General features: G+C 42.3%; 1 protein-coding gene across 1 annotated transcript in view; it reads left to right on the top strand.

The window, feature by feature from the left end:
- The first annotated feature begins 3,439 nt into the window (after positions 1-3,439).
- The window catches only part of LOC106538574 (phospholipid scramblase family member 5), a 51,997-nt gene continuing 31,235 nt past the window's right edge, over positions 3,440-24,201 (top strand). Inside the window, exon 1 of the mRNA XM_014053091.2 lies at positions 3,440-3,573. The gene's annotated coding sequence lies outside the window, so the exon portion shown is untranslated. The remainder of the gene's footprint in view (positions 3,574-24,201) is intronic.

Consider the following 24,201-nt stretch of genomic DNA (forward strand, 5'->3'; position numbering starts at 1 on the left):
CAATTATTCCTGCAGAGTATTGAAACACAGGTATAGCCCAGATATTTATGGTTTTTATGATGTTTCCTCCACTCAATTTGGACTTTAATATCTTGCGAATTTGTTGAATGTTGTTATTGTTGTTGTTGTTGTTGTTGTCTTCAATTATTAAAATCTATCTTTCCAAAATCCATGGTTGGTCTTTATCTAAAATCTATATCTGTTTGTGCGTCCGTGTGTGCATGCGTATGTGCATATATACATGTATACACACACACACACACACACACACACACACACACACACACACACGTGTTTCATAACATTAGTTTTCCCACAGATGCCTGGATCGCTTATCAAAACTACCATAATTTTTAAACCCTCAGTTATTTGCTTTAAAACATCTTCCTCCACCTACTCCTTTTGATAGGTATAGCAATCTTAGAAAGATAGTCCTTCTATTTGTGTGCTCTTTTATATTTTAACACTCATGTTACAATGTCCAGTTAGCTTTGTACATATACCTTAATGCCTGCCTAATACTACATAACTTCCTCTCTTGTGTTGCTTGTTCCTCTCAAATCCACTGGTCTCTTCCAGGGAAACTTCCCTGCTTATTATTCAATAAATTCAAACTGGCAAATTCAGGGCACGTCAAACACTCTGGATTGTTATCTTGCTAATGGCAATAAGAGTTTCCTGATTGTTATGCAGCAAACAGAATGAATATTGTTCAGATCTGTTTGTTGGTTTTTATTATTGAAGTAGGTATACAGCTACCTGCTAAGCGGTCAGTGCCTCCCTATTTGGGAAGAAGCAATTTTTAAAAAAAGGAAAACTAATTTTAGTAATTTTGTTTTTTTTATATAGGGAGGCTTGCAGAACACATTCTGTGTATACTGCTTCACGTTATTGGATCATCGCTGTTTAAATCCACTAACCTTCTGCATAATCATGAATTGGCATGCTGTGCAAACACTCAGAAATCATTTTCAAACCCAATTTGAGTGGCAGGGAGGATACATTGGAAAGAACCTGCCTGTTATAAAATGACTAATGAAATTTAGGCTTTTTATATGTCAGAGCTGTAAACAACTGTTTCTACCTAGTATTCCCCCACCCACCCACCCACCCAGCATTAGAGTAAAAGGAAACATACAATGTAGCGCAGGACAAGGAATGAATAGAGACTGTAAGGGCTTTTGACAATTGACTTTTCCACCATCATTTTCAAAAGATTCTGCCAGCTATTTACTTGTCAGCAAGTCAATTTGCTGTAATTTTCAAATGCTCCAAAAATTGTTTTTCATGTTACGATATTGATATAACAAATTATTAATGTGGGGCTTTCAGTGAAGTGGGGAAGCCTTTTTTCCTCCTTCTAATGCTGACTCCTCCCTCCCTCCCGCCCCCTACCCTTAATGAGACACAGCCTTACTTCCATTTCTGGCATCTGGGTAGCAATTTATCTTCTCAAAAACAAAGTCTCCCCCTCTCCCATCATCCTATGCTAAAAATTACATTAAGAATGTATTAAAGAAACCTCGGATAAAGTGGACTTGACTATTCTCTATCAAGCAGTATATTAACATACTGATTAGTTGTTAGTCTTGCCAGTCTTGTAAAAAATTATGACAGGCCACACAGCAGGAAGCAAATGATCCTTAATACTTTATCCTTTGGGACACAATAAAATGCCTTTCACTTGCATACAAATAAAATATACATAAAGCTTGTCATACAAGATGGCAGAAGGATAAAACTGCTTCAAACTGACTTTGCAATGTAATTATTGCAGACTTTTTTTTGTCTTAGATATGATCTTGCTATAATTGCTGTAGCTATATATTTTCTGTTCAAATATATCAGTTTGCCTCTCTGTCTCTCTATCTGTCTCTCTGTCTGTCTCTGCCTCTGTCTCTATCTCTGTCTGTCTGTCCACCCCCCTCTCTCTCTCACACACACATAGAGACACACACACCAAAAAATTGCATCTGTTTTCCAAATAACATTTTTCTATATGTGGTTGAGGCTTTTTTTTTTTTTTGGAGAAAATCACCTTTTTATTGACTTCTACAGATTCAGGGAAGGCCAAATCATCCATTGCAGTGAGTGTCGATAGATTTTAAAACACCCCAAAAAGCTCTAAATGTCTTTTTCTACCAATTATTTGTAGAACATTTAATTATTGGTCTGACCAGATATGTTATACCCCATGCAGTCACTCTAATGTGATGCACATGTACATATATACGTGGCACGACATAACCGCGATGTCAAAAGCGTGCCCACAAGAGCGCGCCGACAACAGCGCGCCGACAGAAGCGCGATTTAACTTAAGGTAAGGTTTAGGGTTAGGTTTAGGGTTAGGTTTAGGGTTATTTTTAGGGTTATGTTACAGCGCGCTTCTGTCAGCGCGCTGTTGTCGGTGCGCTGTTGTTGCGCGGTTTTGATGGTGCGGTTTTGTCACCGCGCTTTAGTCACACGCACTTTAGTCTACCGCGGTTTTGTGGTGGAACCCATATATAATGTAAGTACATATACAGTTTATACTGATATTCTTATTAGGGATACAGCAAAAGCTTACAAAATAATGTGCAAAGTTTTGCATACTCCAGAAATCCTCTTGAGACAAGATCAAAAAGTATGAAATCCAAGAATTAGGCCAGGAGGCATGCCCTTTAATGTCAATTCTAAATTGAAGACCATGGACTAGGATTATGTAAAGCCAACTTCAACAAACATTCATTTTAAGCAGCTTTATACAGCAAAAATGATGAAATGTTAGTACTTTGTTTTAATGCTTCATTAAATTCCATTTACTAGAAGAAACTTCTCGGCATGCATTGCACCCATGCAGAATCCTCTTCCAGCTGGTGGAGCTGCCAAGCAAGTGTTTTAGGTAATGCAAGAGGCTTAAAGAAACAAATTACTGTATATTGTATCCATGCCTCAGTAAGGTAAATCTCTGTGCCTAGACATGACCATGCTATATAGCTTTATTGGCCAACTGAACCGTATTATAAGTAGCAAATTTGCCATGGTTAGATTACACCTAGCATTTGGAAACAAAGAAACTTTGCTCTCTTATTTAAATACTTGTATACACATTCATTCAAGTTCAGAAAACACACACAAAAAAATCCATTTATCTCTAATCATCTGTTGCCTTACTGAAGCATGCAATCTTATTACCTGAAAAATAACAGAACAACAAAGAACAATTACAGTTATATGTATGTATGTACTATAATTATGTGTGTGTGTGTGTAACTGCTTATTGCAACAATGTATTATAATCATTTTTTGCTATTATATGTTTTCACTCATTTTAAGCACTTGTATGCATGCAGTTTTGTGTCTTGTTTCTGTTTTTTTTTATCCCACTCATTTTTGTATAAATAACTCAAGACAATGAACATATATTCCTCCCTTCTCCTATTTTCCCACAATAGCAACATTGTGAGACTGGGTTGGACTCTGGAGTCGCTTGTGTCTCTTTGGGCCCTCTGCTTTGGCTCCCTGTTGGATGATCCCTCCTCTGGCTGGTCCGCCCCTTGCCCTCCCGGTCATTCCTTGCCTTGCCTGAAAAAGGTAAGAAAAATGGCGGGGAATGGAGAAGTGGTCGGGGCTGATTCTCCAGCGCCTCACTCTTGCTGGAGCTTCTTCCAACCCTTCTTGGTACTGGGTATGCATCGGTCACTTGGGAGGGGGAGAGAGATGTCAAAAGGGTTTTGTGGTCTGCATGTTTTTTAACAACCAGTTCTCTGCCCTAATGACCGGCTGAGTAGGTGTGGCTAGGGGGGACATGTGACTGGGTGGGAGGGAGTGGTGTCAAGTTGGCCACGCCCAATCAGGTTTTGTGGCTCCCAGTGTTTTCTTTTCTGTGGGAAACGGGTCCAAATGTCTCTTTGAGTGTTTAAGGTTGCAGACCCATGTACTAGACCAAATTGGCTCTCTCTTTTTCTTCTTTTTCTGTCATTATTTTAAATGCAATAAAGAAATTTAACCTGAAATAAAGCAAAATAAAAAAAAACATTTCATGCAAAATTCTCATTATTTTTACATTTTTCTTCTTTTCATGGGATTTTTTTCTCCCATAAATGGAGTTTAATTCAGCAGCCCTAAATTCAAGACATATTTATTGTTTTGCTACAATATAGGCCCATCGTTTGTAAAGTATAGAGGAAATATGTTGATCACAAAAACCTATGGCTGACCAATGAGAAAAGGAGTCCCTGTGGATTTTACCCCACTAGTTGTTGCTAACTATGGGGGCAGCACTCATCTCTGTTTCAAGGCCTTTAAATAGACGTTGTCCAAAGACAGCTGCATGGTCATGTGGCTAGTTGGATGTCACAAAGTGCTGTTTGCTCCCCACTGAAGTGGTATCAATTTATCTACTCAGATTGGCTGCTTTTAAACTGCTAGGTAGACAGGAGCTGGGTGAAGATGGGGCTGAGTGGATGACACTCAGGTGTCGTACCTGGGCTGTCAGCTTTCCAGCCAATAAAGCCAGCATTTTAACCATGCTTCCCCATGCCATATAGATGTAAAAAGTCTCAAACAAAATAAGACTTGTGCAGATTGATTTTGTATAATTAGAAGTAAGATTATTGTGTGTTCAGAAATGGAGGAACAATTAAATTTCCACAATGGATTGTTAAATGTTAAAATTTGCTGACAAAATGAACCAAAGGCAAAAACAAAACACTGAAACACTGAAAAATTTATATGGACTTTTTGCTAAAGGAAGAAAAAAATCATATCATTTATGAGTTTGAGTATTTAAAAAGACGTAAACTCAGGGACGAATTTGTATAACATCTAAGTGGGAGGGAAGATTATAAGATTATAATTATTTGTTGAAGAGGTTGGAATTAATTATATTTCATAACTTTAGATTCCTTCTTTTCTTTTCTTGCACATTTTCTTTTTTCTCTTTTTCTTTAGATTTGTCCTTTATTTCCTATAAAATCCTTTACAAATATAAATAAAAAGTAAAGCTACAGTATTTTTCAGAGTATAAGATGAACGTTTTCTCCCCTAAAAGAGCGTGGAAATGTTGGTGCATCTTATACACCAAATACAGTCATTTTTTGCCTCCCAAGGCCCTGCCCCTACATCCAATTTTTGTGAAAAACGGGCTGTTTTTGCAAAAACAGGGGTGTTTTTGTCTTCTCCCATCTCCTAGAAGCACTCTGCCAGTTTCAGCAGTGCTGAGAGAAGGGAAAAATGCTCCCTTTTTGGTGAAAAATGGTGGCGTTTTTGCCTTACCCCAGCCCTCCTGCTCGGGGGGGCGGGGGCGCAGGGAGGACAAAAACTTTTTTCTTACTTACCTCTTTGAAATATTGGTGCATCTTATACACCAGAGAGTCTTATAGTCTGAAAAATATGGTATATGTGACAGTTATGTATTGCTATATATTATTCTTGAAAAAATTCTAGAGAAGATCTGTATGCATAAAAGAAAAGTTAGGAAGAAAGACATAGAAATATGATTACAAAGATAAAAAGAACAGAATAGTTCAAACTGTTGCAAAGTAAATTCCACTGTAATGTAAGAATACCAGTTATCTAGCATATGTACATTTATTCAAAAATAGGCTAATATATTGTCCTTAGGATTATGAATAAGGTATTTGCATTTGCTTAAAAAACATATCTTGTTTCAAACTCTGCCTACCTCACCTATTAGGGATTAGTTGCCCTTGGGAAAAGCTGGTGAATGCAATTGTTTATATTCTTGGATTATTGATAGCTTGTGTGATATTATAAAATTTTGCTAAACTGATTACTGTGGGCTGGAGCTTAAACTACCTTTACTGTAAGTTCTAACAGTGGCTTTAGTAGCTTTCTCTTTGCTGCTACTAAGCTAGAGACGTCCCACAAGATTTTTGAGTTCAGGTAAATGTAGATTAACCTGCCATTTTAAGGTCCAGTGGCATTGGTTGGATTGATTCACTTATTGATTATGTGCCATCGAGTTGCTTTCATCTCCTAGTGATGACATAAATAGATTTTTTCCCCCAACGATCAGTGCAAACAGTGTACTCATCAGCACTGTAACTCAATCCATCCAACCTGCTGCTCATTGTTCTCTTCTTCTCTTTCCTTCCACCTTTCTGAGACTACACCTTTTTTCAAAGATCGAGATATTTGCATCATGTGTCCAAAACTGGATAGTGTGAACATGGTCATTTGTGCCTCAAATGAAGACCCTGGGTTGATTTGTTCAATATTCATCAGTTTATTTTCTTAGTTGTCCATGATATTCTCAGGAGTCTTTTTCACAACAAAGCTCAAAGGCATCAATACTCTTCCTATCATGCTCCTTCAAAGTCTGGACGGTGGATTTTTTTTCTTTAAAATGGATTACCACCTAGGTATCACCTGCTATGGCTGAAAAAAGAGTCTATATGAAAATTGCATTCTCTCTTTGGGTGTCTCCCAGATTTTGAAAATGTAAATACATACTCATTGGCTATGCTGAGGATGAAATCTGGAAGCTGTGTTTCCAGCTGGAAGATACTTAATTTACACAGTTCTGCGATAGAGAGACAAATATTCAAGTTTGATATAAGATAGCCCTGGCTTTATGAATCTTCTGCACATTAACATAGCAGCTTCTTTCTTCCTGTAATTTTCCCATTCCCATTCTCATCCCCATGCCCAGAGCAATATGTATCAGAATTACATTTTTATAATGCTTCTGGAATATGGTATATGGTAAAGCCCCTGCAGTTCTACAAATCTCTGCAATTATTGGGGTCTGTAAGATAACACTTTCTATTTTCCTATTCATGGGGATCATATCAAAAAGCAACATTCTTTCCCTGTCTTTCAAATTGCCCGAGCTGAGTCTTGGAGAAGTTCTGAAAACATGGCTTGAAAAGAAATACATCTTGAACTGCAATAACCCGCTTGGAAAATACTACATGTGTTTCAATCATTTGTTGGAATACTATATCCTGTTTTATGAGAAAGAAATAGACTTCTCATGAGAATGTTTAAAATGTCACTTAGGTTCAGTGTTGAGTTGGGTGCAGGTGGCCCTACAAAGCATTCATTCGAAGGATATGTGTTTATTCAGTTGTTGCGGAAAATGGAACTGATTGGCTGGACAACTAGTAAAATAAGCAATTGTGCTTTGATCTCCTTGATTCTTATTCTTTCTGAAGATGGAAAAGTGGTTTTCATTGTTTATTCCTTTTATTCTGCTTATTTTAATTTCTTAACATTCTCATGCAAGTGTTTGCCATCCTCTTTTTCTTTATAGCCATGAAGACATCATGCTGGTACGAAATATCTCACACCGCCCACCGTTTAGCTCTGCTATTTTACAGCTGCTTTGGATCAATGGAAATAAGGATTTGCTGACCCTGATTCTTCCTAGATTGCATTTCTTCTTAGGGACAAGAAATTTCTTGAAATAACATCATGAGAGGCATGAGTATTTATTTCCAAAATCATTTTAGTTGCTGGAAGGAACAGTCATTATGTTTACACTGGCAAATAATACCGCATCAGTCTCTGTGGGTTTCTTTGGTTTTCAGAAAAGAATTCCAATCCTTACTTATCTGTACAACCGGGTTTTCTGTAAGGCATTGTGGGATGACTGCTTGATGAGATAAATTGCCTTAAATCAGCTGAGAGCCAAAACCTATTTTTTATTTGATTTATTTCTTAAATTCATATGCCACCAATCTTGCCAGAAGGCAACTATTCGCAGCTTACAACCAAGTAAAAGCAACAAGATAAAACAAGAAAATAATATAATAATAAATATTAACATTAAATTTTATTTAAAATTAACAAAAGAGTGGGTGTGGATCTCCTTTGGAAGGCACTATGTTTCAGAAATTAGGAGCCACAGTATACAAGGTTCTTCTCATGGACACTACCAGCCAGAATTCCTTGACTAATGATGTCCCTTCTGCGGTGTTAGTGGGACAGACCCATCCCCGTGGGGTAAGAGAGTTCCTAAGGTAACTTGACCCATGACATAACGGAGGGATTTAAAAGTGATAACTCAAACCTTGTGTGGATCTGGAAGCAATCTGAAATTAGACTATGAATTTGTCTAATGAACTGTCCTATACATGAACTGTCCTATATATCATAAACTTGTCTGCTGCTGGCAAAAGCTATGGAAATCTTGGTACCAAAATAAGCATAAGGCAATTATGGGAATATCTTGGAAGTCAGGGGATGTTTAGAATTTGGGGAGTGGTGGCAGAAGACTGCAATGGGTTGGACAATAAGATGCAAACATGATGTCCTAGTGGAGATACTCAATTTTTGAGAAGAGTCCTTTGACCAAGAAGAAAATATGTTTCTTTGTGTGTTACTGCTAATGGTGGGTTCGGACCGGTTCGGACAGATTCAACTGAACCGGTAATGGTATGGCAGCCTGGGTGGTTAGATCCGGCAGTGACCCAGGCCTCCATGCCCCCAAACTGAGCTCTTCTGCCGTCGCTGTTTTCAGTCAACTGTGCATGCGCAGCATGCACATGAGCAAAGTGAGCAAAACGCCCTCTCAGCAAACTAGTAGTAAACCGGTTAGGAACCTACCACTTGTTACTGCTTGTTTTGGGCTTGCAACTTTTCATGTATATCCTTCCTCAAGCCATCAATTTTTGGCAAATAACACCAATACATATACTATAAATAGAAAACTGATATTTAATGCTTTTATTACATTTATGAAAGTTGCAAAAGAGAATTTTACAAGTAACATATTTCCTTAGGATTCTCTTTCACTAGTACAACATCCTGATTTCAGTATTTTGTCTTAGACAAATTTATATAAATATGAGTGAAAAGGATTACATTTTTAAAAATAGAAGGTCAGTATTTAGAAATATATCATATATAGTGGTTATATGCTTGGGTGGTTACATTTTTAGAATATGCATACTCAGAAAATTCCTGATTCCTGTTTTTCAACTTCAGGACCATAAGAATGTGTGGACTTCAGCTTCCATAATTCCCAGATGGCATGAAGTTGAGAAACATTGATCTAAAGAAATTAGGGAGAATTAAGTCTGATTCATGGATATATAGCTTGAGGTCCTTGGTTTTCGCTAAGCTTTCTTGTTTTCTTGCAGACATTTGATTACTCCAGTAGGTAACAGCATCAATGCTAGCTACAAAATATTCCGTGGCACGACAAAACCGCGCTACGCAAAATAGCGGAGATTAAATTGCGTCGCTAAAGTCGCGACGTCATCACCGCGTGTCATCACCACGGGGACAACAGCGCGGCGCCAGAAGGGCGTTCTACATACATTGTTCTTTGCCTCCAAAGGTAGCCCTCCTCCTCCAGCTGACGGCGGCAGCGGGCACGGGGCAAAGCGGGCTGCCCAGCAGCAGCAGCCTGCGGGAAGGGTCCAGCACAGCCACGGGGGGCAGCAGGAAGCCCACGGGGGGCCCGAGCAGGGCCGCCGACGCTGGCGGCGGAGGAGGACGCAGCAGCGGCGGTGGCTGAGGCTCTCCTGGGGCCAGCGAAGCGGGCTTGCCCAGCAGAGGCAGGCCGCCCTCTTCTTCCTCAACAACATCTCCTTGGATGGGCAGCCGCCGCCACTGGGCAAGCCCACTTCGCCAGCTCCGGGAGAGCCTCAGCCGCCGCCGTGGCCCGCCCTGCCTCTTCCTCCAGGGGAGGCGCCGGCGGCGGAGGCCGCCTGTCCAAGGAGATGTTGTTGAGGAAGAAGAGGGCAGCCTGCCTCCGCCGGGCAAGCCCGCTTCGCCGGCCCAGGAGAGCCTCAGCCGCCACCGCTGCCGTGTCCTCCTCTGCTTCCTGCTGCCCCCCCCCCGCGGCTGAGCTGGACCCTTCCCGCGGGCTGCTGCTGCTGGGCAGCCCGCTTTGCCCCGTGCCCGCTGCCGCTGTCAGCTGGAGGAGGAGGGCTACCTTTGGAGGCAAAGAACGAAGCATGTAGAACGCCCTTCTGTCACCGCGCTGTTGTTGCAGCGGTAGGGTCGTTTTTTTCTTAGCGCTTCGGACGCCGCGGATTTGCCTCCGCACTTATGTCGGCGCGGATAAGGGCATCGCGGTTTTGTGGTGGAACCAAATATTCTCTACTATACAGGTGTGGCTTCTATACATAGCCTGGTAAGAGGTTTTTAGATACCCTTTAGTTAACCATGGTTCTATATATTAACCTAAGAAACAAGCAGAGAAATTCTGCTTTTCATTTATACAGATAAGTAAAACTGCTTCACAGATTTTATTACATAGCCATGTCTTTTTCTAGTCCTTTGCTCTTGTTCCACACTTTCTCATGGTCGAAAGACCAGGTTAAGCTATGGATATGATTCTCATGTTAACAACATTAATACCATGCATGCTAATATTTTCCATACGCTACAAGCAGCAGCAGCAGTGAAAGCCAGACAGGCCATTGGTTTGAAAAATCCCATTTCACATTCAAGCTTTTTCTTGTCCAGTCAGTAAAATTAACTGATCTGAAACTCCTTATTTTACTTTTATTTGTCTATTTTTCATTCTACCTGCCTCAACATTTTTTCTCTATGATAATTCTTATGGTGTGGGAGGGATTTCTTGCAAGAGAAATATGTTTATTTGTTTGCAGAAGAGACCCATCTTTTGTTATCTCTTTGGGAAAAAAATATCTGAAATGCATGTAAATGAGGCATGCAGTTTATAATGAATTGGTCTGAAGAACATGATGATCTATTTGCTCAGGAGCATTTCATTAACTCCGTGTATTATAACTCTCCTATTAAATCTTAGTTTTCAGATTTAGAGTGAAGATAACATTGGTTTTACCACTCTTACAATGTTACCCAGCTCTCCCACAAAATTGTAAAATGAATCCTTCTTCATTTCAGTTTATGGCTTAACAGAAGGGCTAAAGTTAGAACGGAGGATTTCAGCTGGTTTATGCAGTACACAAACCACACTGAATGTTTAACAAACAGGTATATCTCTCTCCCACATACATACTTAAAAAATGTATTTCAGCTAGCATAAGGGGCTGTATTCTGTATATACTGTAGAATGAACAACTATAGGAAAGATATAGGTTGAATAAAAGAGGTTGCCAATCCAAGGACATCCTTGGACTCAGATGAAAGAATGGCAAAGACCTGGAATAATATTTGACCCTGTAGACGTTGTTACTATGACAGTAAAGGTTGAATGAGTGAGACCAGCCCACAGTAGGCTCAGACTAATTCTAGGGTTAAGGCTTTGTTCTGCTTTGTACTCAGTGCTTATTAACAAAGAAGTAGATGGAAATTGAAGAGATAAAGAGTATATATTGCTCAGCACCGTGAAGCATTATATAGGAGATGTCATTTCTGAAGCTATAATCACTATTTGTTTGCCTACCCTGTTGTTCATTTTGTATACCCTTATGTGTTAAAGAAGGAAAAGGAGGCACTCTGACACATACACTGCGCACAGAGTTATATTTGTAGGAGATACTTAATTGAGAAAGGGAACACAATGTGTAAAAAAACAGGGGACATTTATTTTTAAAGTCAAACTTCTCAGAGGTGTCTGCATTTTGTTGATATTAATTTCGTTATGCATGAGAGTCTTGATTATTTGAGATGCTAAGCTGCCATTCTGCCTTTCATTGTGAAAAGATTTATACTGTTTATTTATTTCTTAAAGTGTTACACTTCCCACCTCACCTAAGTGACCCTTGTTATGATGAGCAATCTATTGCAACTTTGTAGTTTGCACATAACTTTGCTTTAAAGATAAACGTTCCCATCGCACATATGTGCTAGTCATTCCCGGCTCTAAGGGGCAGTGCTGATCTCTGTTTCAAAACTGAAGAGCCAGCGCTGTCCGAAGGCATCTCCGTAGTCATGTGGCTGACATGAATAAACGCCGAAGGCACATGGAATGCTATTACCTTCCCACCAAAGATGGGCCCTATTTTTCTACTTGCATTTTTACTTCCTTTCGAACTGCTAGGTTAGCAGAAGCTGGGACAAGTAACAGGAGCTCAATCCATTATGCGAGATTCAAACTGCTGAACTGCCGACCTTTCTGATAAACAAGCTCAGCATCTTAGCCACTGAGCCACCACGTCCCTAAAACTTTACTTTAGAACTATACAAATCTACATATAGCAATTCTGTTCTACTTGAATCATCGCATGGATTTTTATTTCAGTTTATGATGCAGCTTCTATGGAAGGAGACTGTACATAACTTCAGTCGTTTGCATATATATCAAAGAAATCTATATTTGCATTATTCATGCTTAATTTTTGAATTGCTTTTAGTGATGAGCTCAGGCATGGACTATAAAAGCACCATGTCTTCAGATCTTTTTTTTTTAAACTAAAAATCCTAGGAAGAGATGGCAATTAATGGCAGGCTTTCTGTCATTAGGTTGTTGGTACTTAACAATACAAATCACTCTAACTAAAAAGTAGCAAACTTCAAATTAACTATAAATGATAGCCTTACTGTATTATTGTTTGTTTTATTGTTTCCTATTTTCATCTTCACATCCATTAGGTGGATTCAGATTTAGTCAGTTATGGCTAAGTCTCGTTGATTCAGTTGATATATTTTAAGTAAGATTCAGGTAGCTTCAAAACTTTTGATGTGTAGCATATTGTAAGATGGATTCTGTATATATTGTCATTCAGTCACTAAGTCATGTTCAATTTTTTGCTATGAACCCCATGGATCACAGCACACCAGCCCACCCACCCCTGTCCTCCCCTGTCTCTCTGAGTCTGCCCAAATTCATGCCCACTGGGTTGATAACATTAACTAGCCATCTCATCCTCTGCCATCCCTCTTTCCTTTTGCCTTCAATCTTTCCCAATATCAGGCTCTTTACCAGTGAATCCTATCTTTTCATTTGGTGGCCAAGGTTTCAGCTTTGTAATGTGTCCTTCTAAAGGATAATTGCGGTTGATTTCCTTCAGGATTGACTGATTTTATCTCTTTGCAGTCCAAGGGACTTTCAAAAGTGTTCTCCAACACCACAATTCCCCAGTGTTCAATCTTCCTTATGGTCCAACTTTCACAACCATACATTATTATTGGAAAAACCATTGTTATGGACTTTGTTGGCAAGGTGATACTCAGGACGAATGTGGTGTGTGTGTGTGTGTGTGTGTGTGTGTGTGTGCGTGTGTGTGTTGCAATTGTGCTGTTAAATAAATAAAGGGAGACTAGTATAGATCTATTTCAACCTATTTAGCTCTCATCAGCTAGCCATACCCTTACTGGGAATCGAACCTGAGCTATATTACATATCAGGCAGTTATATTAGCCACTAAGCCACAGGCTCCTCTCCTTTATCAGTGAGCCAGGGAAATAGGTATGTATTGTGTCACAACCTGTGGCTTAGTGGCTAATATAACTGCCTAATATGTAATACAGCCCAAGTTCGATTCCCAGTAAGGATATGGCTAGCTGATGAGAGCTAAATAGCTTGAACTAGATCTATACTAGTCTCCCTTTATTTATTTATCAGCACAATTGCAACACAAATGTAACAAAGGCAACATTAAAAAAATGGCTTTCTGCCTGGATGGCTCCCAGAGTGAGCTGATAGACAGAAAAGGGAAGCAGTATGCTCCCTCCCATATTTGGGCACACCAGGAGTTGTGACACAATATATATATATATATATATATATATATATATATATATATATATATATATATATATATATATATATATATATATATATATATATATATATATATATATATATATATATATATATATATATATATATATATATATATATATATATATATATATATATATATATATATATATATATATATATATATATATATATATATATATATATATATATATATATATATATTTGTTATATTTATGCTGATAAATAAATAAAGGGAGACTAGTATAGATCTATTTCAAGCTATTTAGCTCTCATCAGCTAGCCATACCCAAGTTTGGGAATCGAACCTGTGCTCCATTGCCTCCCAGGCAGGGAGTTAACCATTTGAGCTACAGAGAACGACTCCTTTATCAGCCAGCCAGGGTGGGAGGTATATACTTAAAGTCACAACCCCTGGTATGCCCAAGTATGGGAGGAAGGTCACACTTCCACTCTCTGTCATTAGGCTCGTCACAAGAGACCATCCAGACAGAAACCCAATATTTTTTACTGTTGCCTTTTTTGTTACTTGTTACTATATCCATATAAATACATACATATTAATCAATAAAGATGTTTTTGGCCTGTGAAATTTAGCTAACGGGCTGAAAGCACTGCTAAGGTGGTAAATGTTTGAAAGAATTAAATGGCACAATTCATATATTTGAATGAATATATAACCATCTCTAGCAATAGGAGGACAAGTGATTTGGAGTTTCTTACTTTTTGTCATTTATCTTATCTCACGTAGTTGATCGCAGATATAGTTTATCACTCAAAAAATAAAAGAGAAAGAAAAACAGATATGCTGCTCTGAGTTTCATCAAGAGAAAGGAAAATTCAAACAAACTCCTGTCCAGATCATTTAGGTTCCTTCTGTACTGTTTGTCTTAATTTTTTATAACTTAGAAAATATATTAGGCACATGATAAAGACAACAAGGATTATCAGATTGATCGTTCTGAAGAAACTTTCACCAACAAGAAAAGGTGCACATGAGTTTTAGATCTTAATATGGGCTTCCCAGAGTAATCTATTATCCAGGGTAAAGCATACAGTGGTATTCAGCAGGTTCTGACCAGTTCTGGAGAACCAGTGGAAATTTTGAGTAGTTTGGAGAAGCGGTAAATACCACCTCTGACTGGTCCCTCCCCCATCTATTCTCTGCCTCCCGAGTCCCAGCTGATCAGAAGAAAATGGGGATTTTTCCAGTAACTTTCCCCTGAAGTGGGGAGGGAACAGAGATTTTACAATAGCCTTCCCCTGCCACACCCACCAAGCCATGCCCACCAAGCCATGCCACACCCACCAAGCCACGCCCACAGAATCAGTAATAAAAATTTGGAATCCCACCACTGATACAACGTGTGTCATCAGAGGTGTATCCATCCTCCAAAACCTTGAGAGATAACTCTCAGAAATCCTACAAATTAATCTGCAAAAAGGAAAATTATTATTATATGCACGGAGAATGTTAGATTAAGTGTATAAAATTAATGAAATTTAAATTCAAGGAGGATTTGAATTACATCAGAATTTCACTACAGTCCTTTAACATGCCATTCAGAGGACAAATGCAGGCCTCATATGTCTGTAAATATACTATCCTACATATATTCCAACTGATTTGTAAAACTAATTTTATGACTGCAAGCCACTCAGAGTTACTCTGGATAAAATGGGTGGCCAATACATTTTACAAATACCGTAAATGTAATATAAAATGCTGAAATACAATCATATAATTCATTTTACAAATACCGTAAATGGAAAATAAAGTGCTGAAATACAATTATATAATTCAGCTTTTTACAAATTGTAAAATTATATTTCTGTCTTTGACATATGTACATCTCAAGCAGGAGAAAGGCTAAAAATGTTTTAAATGGCACATATACTATCTCTTTAAAACAGAATCTACAATGGGGTTTTGCTTAAAATCTCTGCCATTACTTAGAATGCCCAGGGACCACCTCCTGCTGTTTCTTATACAAATGAATGAGAAATCCAAAGATAAATTGCCACCCAGAGTGCCTGATAGTGGACATAGCAAGGAACTGTCATTGCAGTTCTATAATTATGCATGTATTCTTCCAATATTATACAATTAGATGGCCTCATCTCTCTTTCTTTCTGTTGATAACATTTTGTAGGTGTCAAGAGCACTGAACTATCTACTTGTTCATTCACTCAGGCATTCATGGAACACTAATGCTTGCAGGGGGACTGTTTTGGCATTGGATTTTTTATTATTATTTTAGTTTCTCCAATGACATAACATTTTAAAGATGTGATACACACACTGAGAGAAAAACACATATGAATGATCAGGATTAATTTTCATTCTAGGGCAATTGAAGTGACTTGCTTTCTGGTTCCACTGTCTCTAATTATTTTATTTATTTATAAGCAGATGTTATGCCTGAAATGTATATTTTTTAAAGCCTTCTGATATTTATTAGGACCAGTGGCTTATATTCACTGAAAATTCCACCCCATCTCATCCGAGAAACATATTAACAATATGAGAAAATAAGTATTATAAATAAGTACGTATGTCAACAATGCTTTGCTCAATGATGCGACATCTGTTTGTCTTTTTAAAATAGTTTTTTTATTTAAACAAACACTTTAGACTTTAAAAACTTTGATTATAACGTTATGTGTTCCTTGACAACAGTTTTGTCTGAGTTATAAAACCTATCATGACAACCTAATTGAGTACTGTTTACAATTTCTGGGTGGTATTATACAATTGAGTAAACACAATTGTGTAAACAGTACTCAATTAGGTTGTCATGATATGAGTGCATTTCTCATTAATATTAGTTAAATGCCTCCTTTTTTAATGCATTATGCTTTGGCTGGTCAGAAATTATCAAGTGCCTACAGTTTTTGGCACATTCTTTAATTTTTCTATATATCATTAAAAAATCATTCATTGCTCTAATATGATAGCTGAGTTTATAGTTTTATAGTGCCTACTTCACACATTCTGGTGAGAGAACATGGATTTGCCTCAGACATCAGATGAAATTGTAGTACATGAGAGCCACCACATGGTGGCAACATTTTATTGTGCAGGGTTATTTCCCCCCCTGAAGGTTGGAGTTTTCACTCTTGTCTTCAGAAGGAAAAGTCAGTTGTTTTAAGGTTGCAGCTTAAAGGTATCAGCTCCTGCCCTACTTTTCCTTCCAAAACTACTCATTTGGTTCCATTAAAAAAACACAATGTCACAGACTGAAGAAAACTGAACCTATCTCTCTTCCAGTGTCAGAAGATCAAAATCATAATATGAAATGTCACAACTATCCAGTTCTGCAGAAATTGCCAGTAGATTTCCAATCCAACTTAGAGTGCTGATGTTAATCTTTATTACCACACATAACATGGCTACAAGTTTCTTTTGAAGACCTTCTTCTCTCGATGGCATCACCTGTTCTATATATGCATCAGGTTGGGAAGGTTAAGGTTCTCCACAGTTGTGAGGTGACAGAAGGGACATCCCAAAGGCAGTGTGGTTTCCACTTTATAAAACAACCTCCCCCTGCTATTTCAAAATATGTTGATATAATGTTAAAATCCCTTAAAGACTGGTTCTTTCACAGACCCTATTATTAATGTATCTTGATACAACACCAAACTTTTCTGCTTATATTATATATTTATCAGTGGTGGGTTACGGATCCCGTCGCAACCGATACACTGCGCACGGGGCTGGGTGTCCTAGTTGGGCACATGCACACAGCACTGTCCTGTGACACCCAGCTGATCGGCGGAGGTCGCGCAGGAGCTGCATGCTGTGTGCGCATGCGCATGTGGGCAATTGGCCGATCGCATTATAAACAGTTATGGAATGCGGGCGGGTGGGCCAAATGAGCCACCATACCAGTATGGTGGCTGCTGCTCCCGGCTACTACCAGTACGGCCGTACCAGTCTGTACCGCCCGGAACCAACAACTGATATGTATATAATATATATGAATAACAAAATAACAGAGTTGGAAATGACCTTGGAGGTCTTCTAGTCCAAGCTCCTGCTCAAGCAGGAGACCCTATGGTTGCCCAACCTCTTCTTAAAAATCTCCAGTGTTGCAGCACCCACAACTTCTGGAGGCAAGTCATTCCACTGATTAATGGTTCTGACTGCCAAGAAATGTACTGCAAAATCCCTCCCCATTCTCAAAATTTCTGCTCTCCAGAACCTGTCTGAATACCACCTCTGTTGCAATAGCTATCCCATATATTTCTGTGCTCAGGAGACTGACTGAATTGGTTCCTCAGATTTCTAAGCCTTGACTATCTCTATACTCCGCATCTGATCCTATGAATTTCCAAGATTGTCTCCTTGGTGCTCAATGTCCAAGAAAACTTTGATTATGCTTCCCTCCACTGTATGTGCCCATTAGGATAGAGCAAGCGCCAAATCAGAATAGAAGGAATACATCTAACACATTTGCATACCATGTAAAATGTAAAAGTAAACAAAAAGTAGTTTTCATAACTATAATGTGCAAAATTTGAAATGAGTTGTGTGGTCAATGGGAACCCTGAAGGTTATTTACTTACCCATAATCTAAAAAGCTTCTTCAAAATCATGCCATTAGCTTACTGAGGGTACCGCACAGCAGAGCTAATAATGCAAATAAGGTTCATGTAGTTAAACATTGCTATTGATATTTTTTTTTTAGTTTCCCAGGAGGTCTCCTTATCTAGCAGCTATAATCATCTCCATTGTGAAGTGTTATACATTCTATGTATCACTTAGAAAGAAATAAAATTGCACAAAATATCAGCCATGTCCTTCTATTTTTGTGTGTGTGTGTGTAAATGCCAAATTTAGAAACTACTTTCAAATGGTGGAACCTACTGTATATAACTGTCATGGCAAACCTATGGCATGAGTGCCATAGGTGGCACGCTGGCTCCTCTCTGCTGGCATGCAAGCTGTCAGCCAGCTCAGCTTTACTGTGCATGCGTGCATGCCAGTGGTGGGTTTCAATTTTTTTTAGAACCTATTCTGTGGGTGTTGTCTATTTTGTGGGTGTAGCTTGGCAGTCATGTGACCGGACAGGTATGGCCAACTTGACATCACTCATGCACACTCAGTCACATGACCACCACCCCCAAGCCATGTGGCAAATTTTTTTGGAACTCCTATGAGTTCCAAAAAAATGGGGGGGAAGAGAGGGGAAAACCTCCCAAAAATAGAAACTGGAGGATTAAGGGCCAAAATTAGGGAGATCGGAGAAGGCAGGACAGAGAGGAATCCAGTAGAAAGCTATCACACATTGGGGGAAGAACTTTGGGAGATCGATGGAGGTAAGACAGAGGGGAATCCAGTAGAAAGCTATCACACGCTGGGGAAAGAACTTTGGGAGATTGGAGGTGGCAAGACAGAGGGGAATCCAGGAGAAAACTCTTGAGCTTGCCTCTGCTGTCTGGTAGATTGTGCGCTGGTCCTCTCCACCAGGCGGGGGTGAGCGTGGAACGTGACAGGGCTGGGGCAGGCATTCTGGAAGTTACTTCTGGTTTGGTTTTGGTTTGGTTTTATTGACATTTGTAGGCCGCCCTTTTCCCTGAGGGGACTCAGGGCGGCTCACAGAAACCAAGGGAGGGGTAATACAACATTAAGACGACAACATATAATAAAATCAACACCATACATTCAATATTCGGGCGGGGTAACGGTCCTTATCCCCAGGCCTGACGGGCGAGCCAGTTCTTCAAGGCTGTGCGGAAGGCTTGGACGGTGGAGAGGGTACGAATCTCCACGGGGAGCTCGTTCCAAAGGGTCGGGGCGACTGCTGAAAAGGCCCTCCTCCTTGTAGTTGCCAGCCGACACTGGCTGGCCGATGGAATGCGGAGGAGGCCCAGTCTATGCGATCTTATAGGTCGTAGGGAGGTAATCGGCAGAAGGCGGTCTCTCAAGTATCCAGATCCACTGCCATGTAGGGCTTTATGGGTGAGTAAAAGCACCTTGAAGCGCATCCGGAGATCGACAGGTAGCCAGCGCAGCTCGCGGAGGATAGGTGTTATGCGGGTGAATCGGGGTGCACCCGCGATCACTCGCGCGGCCGCGTTCTGCACTAACTGAAGTCGCCGGATGCTCCTCAAGGGCAGCCCCATGTAGAGCACATTGCAGTATTCCAGCCTAGAGAGCACAAGGGCCCGAGTGACTGTTGTGAGTGCCTCCCGGTTCAGGTAGGGTCGCAACTGGCGCACCAGGCGTACCTGGGCGAATGCCCCCCTGGTCACAGCCGCTAAATGGTGGTCGAATGACAGCTGTGGATCCAGGAGGACTCCCAGATTGCGAACCCTCTCTGAGGGGTATAAAATTTGACCCCCCAGCCTGAGTGTTGGAATGTTGGCCAAATCTTTGGGAGGGAAACACAACAGCCACTCGGTCTTTTCTGGGTTGAGCACAAGCTTGTTAATCCTCATCCAGTCCATAACGGCCTCAAGACCCCGGCCCATCACGTCAACCGCTTCATTGATTTGGCACGGGGCGGACAGATACAATTGAGTATCGTCCGCATATTGATGGTATCTAATCCCGTGCCTGCGGATGATCTCTCCCAGCGGTTTCATGTAGATGTTGAATAGCAGGGGGGATAAGACCGAACCCTGCGGCACCCCATAATTTAGGGGCCTTAGGGACGATCTCTGCCCTCCCACTAACACCGACTGCGACCTGTCCGAGAGGTAGGAGGAGAACCACCGTAGCACGGTCCCTCCCACTCCCACCTCCCGCAGTCGTCGCAGAAGGATACCATGGTCGATGGTATCGAAAGCCGCTGAGAGGTCAAGGAGGACCAGGATGGAGGGATGTCCTTCATCTCTGGCTCTCCAAAGATCATCCATCAATGCGACCAAAGCGGTTTCTGTGCTGTAACCGGGTCTGAAGCCAGACTGGAAGGGGTCTAGATAGTTTGCTTCCTCCAAGGACCGTTGGAGCTGAAAGGCCACCACCTTCTCAACAACCTTCCCCAGAAAGGGGAGGTTGGAGACCGGGCGATAGCTGTTAAGAACAGCTGGATCCAAGGATGGTTTCTTCAGGAGGGGTCTCACCACCGCCTCTTTCAATGAGGCGGGGAAGTTCCCCTCCCGAAGGGAGGCGGTTACAACCGCCTGGATCCAGCCTCGTGTCACCTCACTGCAGTTAGCAACCAGCCATGAGGGACACGGATCCAGAACACAGGTGGAGGAACTTACAGCTCTCATGGCCTTGTCCACATCCCCGGGGATAACGTCCTGAAACTCAACCCAGAGCTGTTCTACTTGGTCCCCCTGTGCCTCGGCTGGAACTGCGGGTGTGGAGTCCAAGTCCGACCGAAACCGAGCAATTTTGTCCGCTAAGAATTGGGCATATTCTTCCGCTCTGCCCTGCAGGGGTTCCCCCGTCTCCCTTTTGTTTAATAGGGAGCGGGTTATCCTGAACAGGGCGGCTGGACGGGACTCAGCGGATGCAACCAGGGAGGCTATGTGTGATCTTTTAGCTGTCCTAAGTGCCCTAGTATATTCCCTGGTGCAGGTGGTTACCATTGCTCGGTTCGATTCGGACTTATCGGACCTCCAACGGTGCTCTAGGCATCTCCTCCGGCGCTTCATTTCCCGGAGCTCCTCGGTGAACCAAGGAGGCCTCCGGGATCCGCCGCCTCGGAGGGGCCGCAGTGGCGCAATCCGGTCGAGGGCCTCTGACGCTGCCGAGTGCCACGCAGCAGCCAGAGTCTCCACCGGACTGTGGGCGAAAGTGTCAGGAATAACCCCAAGCTCTGTCTGGAACCTTGATGGCTCCATAAGACGCCTGGGGCGGAACCACCTGGTCGGTTCCTCCTCCCTACAGTGGGGGTTTGGCCTCCGGAAGTCGAGCCTCAGCAGGCAATGGTCTGACCACGACAGGGGTATGATGTCACTCCCCCTCAGACCAAGATCACAAATCCACTGCTCCGAGAGAAATACAAGGTCAAGCATGTGTCCCGCTGTATGGGTTGGGCCTCGAATTACTTGGGTCAAGCCCATGGCTGTCATGGAAGCCATGAACTCCCTCGTCCCATCAGAGTTTTCACCGAGCGACGGCAGATTAAAGTCCCCCAGGACCATCAGCCTAGGGAACTCAATCGCCAGCTCGGCTACCGACTCGAGGAGCGAGGGGAGGGCTGCTGCAACGCTGTTGGGAGGCAGGTACGTTAGCAGCAGACCCACTTGACCCTTGAGGTCCAACTTTAACAGCAAAGACTCACACCCGACAATCTCCGGAGCAGGGACCCTACGAGGAACTAACGACTCCCGGATAACGGCGGCCACACCCCCACCCCTTCCCTGAGCTCTCGGCTGATGCAGCACCTGAAATCCTGCTGGGCACAGCTCTACAAGGGGGACTCCTCCCTCTGGGCCCAGCCAGGTCTCAGTAATACATGCCAGGTCTGCCCTCTCGTCTTCAATTAAGTCCCGGACGAGAGGAGCTTTATGTACAACAGACCTGGCATTTAGCGACAACAGCCTGAGGCCAGGGTCCTGACTACTTGCGCCATCTGGTCTTGGAGTGGGACTCATAGGGCCGGAAGGAGGGATCTCTGTAATATAGCGAACCCTCCTTCCCCGGTAATGGCTTGCCCTAAAGTCCCCGCCGTATCTGCCTCTCCCTGTTACGACCGCAATACCCCGACCCTCTCCCGTGTCTCTGGTCCCCTCACCCACCCCCATAGCCCCCGCAACTCCCGGCAGGTCCTCCGAAGCACGCATACTCATGCACTCTCCCAAGCAGTCCCCACGTAAAGAGTTAAAAACACAAAATTACAACAATATAATCATAAAAGTGGGACATTCACTCATCTCAAACATACCTCATGCATAACCCATACAAAGGAAGAAGAGAAAGATGAAAGAAGAGTAAGAAATTATAGGTTGCGCAAGTTAATTAATTTAAAGTGCGAATAGTCCTGGGAAGGTCCAAAAGAGTCCAAGGTGGTTAAGGAATAGAGATAGGGAGGGTCTCCTATATGTTGTAAACACCCCCACTCGTCCAGTAGTGGTGCTATCTGTGGTAGCAGGTCCAAGGCGGCATCAGACCACATTGGCCTTGGCAGATGGAAATGTTGATAATGGGACAGATGAAAATATAGTCCAAAAGGTCCAAAGGACACATTCCAAGAAGAGTCTAATCTTAGCCAGCATAGGGCCCTGCGATGACAGCAGCCCGATGGAGGGGCGAATGTCCCAACAGGGGAGGCCAAGCCGAAGGGAAAAGAATGGGGTTGCAGCAGCGGCAGATAAAGACCGCCTCCCATTCTTTCCCAGTGATGTCTCAGGCTAACCGCCTTCTCCCTGGGGCAATAGATAATCCAATACAGTCCACAGCAACCAAAAGTACAGACGAGGCAGAGTAACTAGAAGAGGGGGGGGGACTCTTTCAGCCGGCAGGGGGAGGAGGGTCTAGGCTCTCTCAAGTCCACCGGATCACAACAAATCCCAAACAATACTCCAGACCGAGGTTGCCCAGTGTCTCCAGCCGAAATGGGTCGCAGCGCCTTCCACGCGGCCCCCGGGCAGTGTTTTTAAATGTCTCTCCAACTCAGCTGGGCCGCGGCGTCTTCCGAGCACCCCCGAACGGTGTTTGGCGTCGGCGCTCTTTGCAAGGCTAAAGGCAGCCTCGGAGAACAGAATCTCTCCTGTCCGCTGCCAGCAAGCCTCCGGCGATCGATTCCTGCCCTATATAATCCTGTATAACCCTTTATGCCCGGACGGCGTTTTCGATGTCTTATCAGCTGGGCCGCGGCGTCCTGATCAGCTGGGCCGCGGCGTCTTCCGGGCGCCTCCGAGCGGCGCCGGCGTTTTTTCACAGAGGCAGCCCTGGACAGCGAAGTCTCTCCACTCTGCTGCCAACACCGAATTCTCCAAGAAATCGCCCGTGCCCTGATCTCTCTCCGGCACAATTTCAGAGGGCGAAGTCTCCTTCTTTCTGCTGTTCTTCCCATGTGAACGCCGGAGCGAAGAACCCGGCAGCCATATTCCTTCGCACATGCGCATATATATCTGGGTCCATTCTGGGTCCATTTCACCATCTGGTTCTCCCGATCCGGTGCGAACCAGCAGAAACCCACCACTGGTGCATGCCTCCCGCCAGCCAGCTAATTTTGGGGTCTCCGCTGCACAGGGAGAGTGCAGGGGGTGGGTGACAGTGCATTTTTGGCTTCAGGAGGATTCAGGGAGGCCTGTTAGGCCCAAAATAGGGCATGGAGGGGTCGTGCGCATGCACGGGGGGACAGGGGAGTGTGGGGGGGTCGTACATGCGTGCGCAGGGGGAGGAGGTCATTGCATTATGGGTGTGCAGACACGCACATTCGATTTTGGCATACAAGCACAAAAAGGTTAGCCATCACTGGTATATATGATCCATCAGAAGCCCAAGGCTATTGTTACTTCTATATTAGCGTGATATTTGAATAGTGATCTCCGATCACATTTCTAAGAGAAAACACCATAGGTCTCTGTCTGTCATTTTCAAAACAGCTCAGGGATACTGACAAGCAAAAAAAAAGTGTAGTGCATCCAGCAAAAGTATGTATATCCATATTATTTTAAATATA

Source organism: Thamnophis sirtalis, unplaced genomic scaffold (genome assembly GCF_051295495.1).
Source record: "Thamnophis sirtalis isolate CommonGarterSnake01/CBP01778 unplaced genomic scaffold, rThaSir2_p1.2 scaffold_11, whole genome shotgun sequence".
Classification (NCBI taxonomy): domain Eukaryota; kingdom Metazoa; phylum Chordata; class Lepidosauria; order Squamata; family Natricidae; genus Thamnophis; species Thamnophis sirtalis.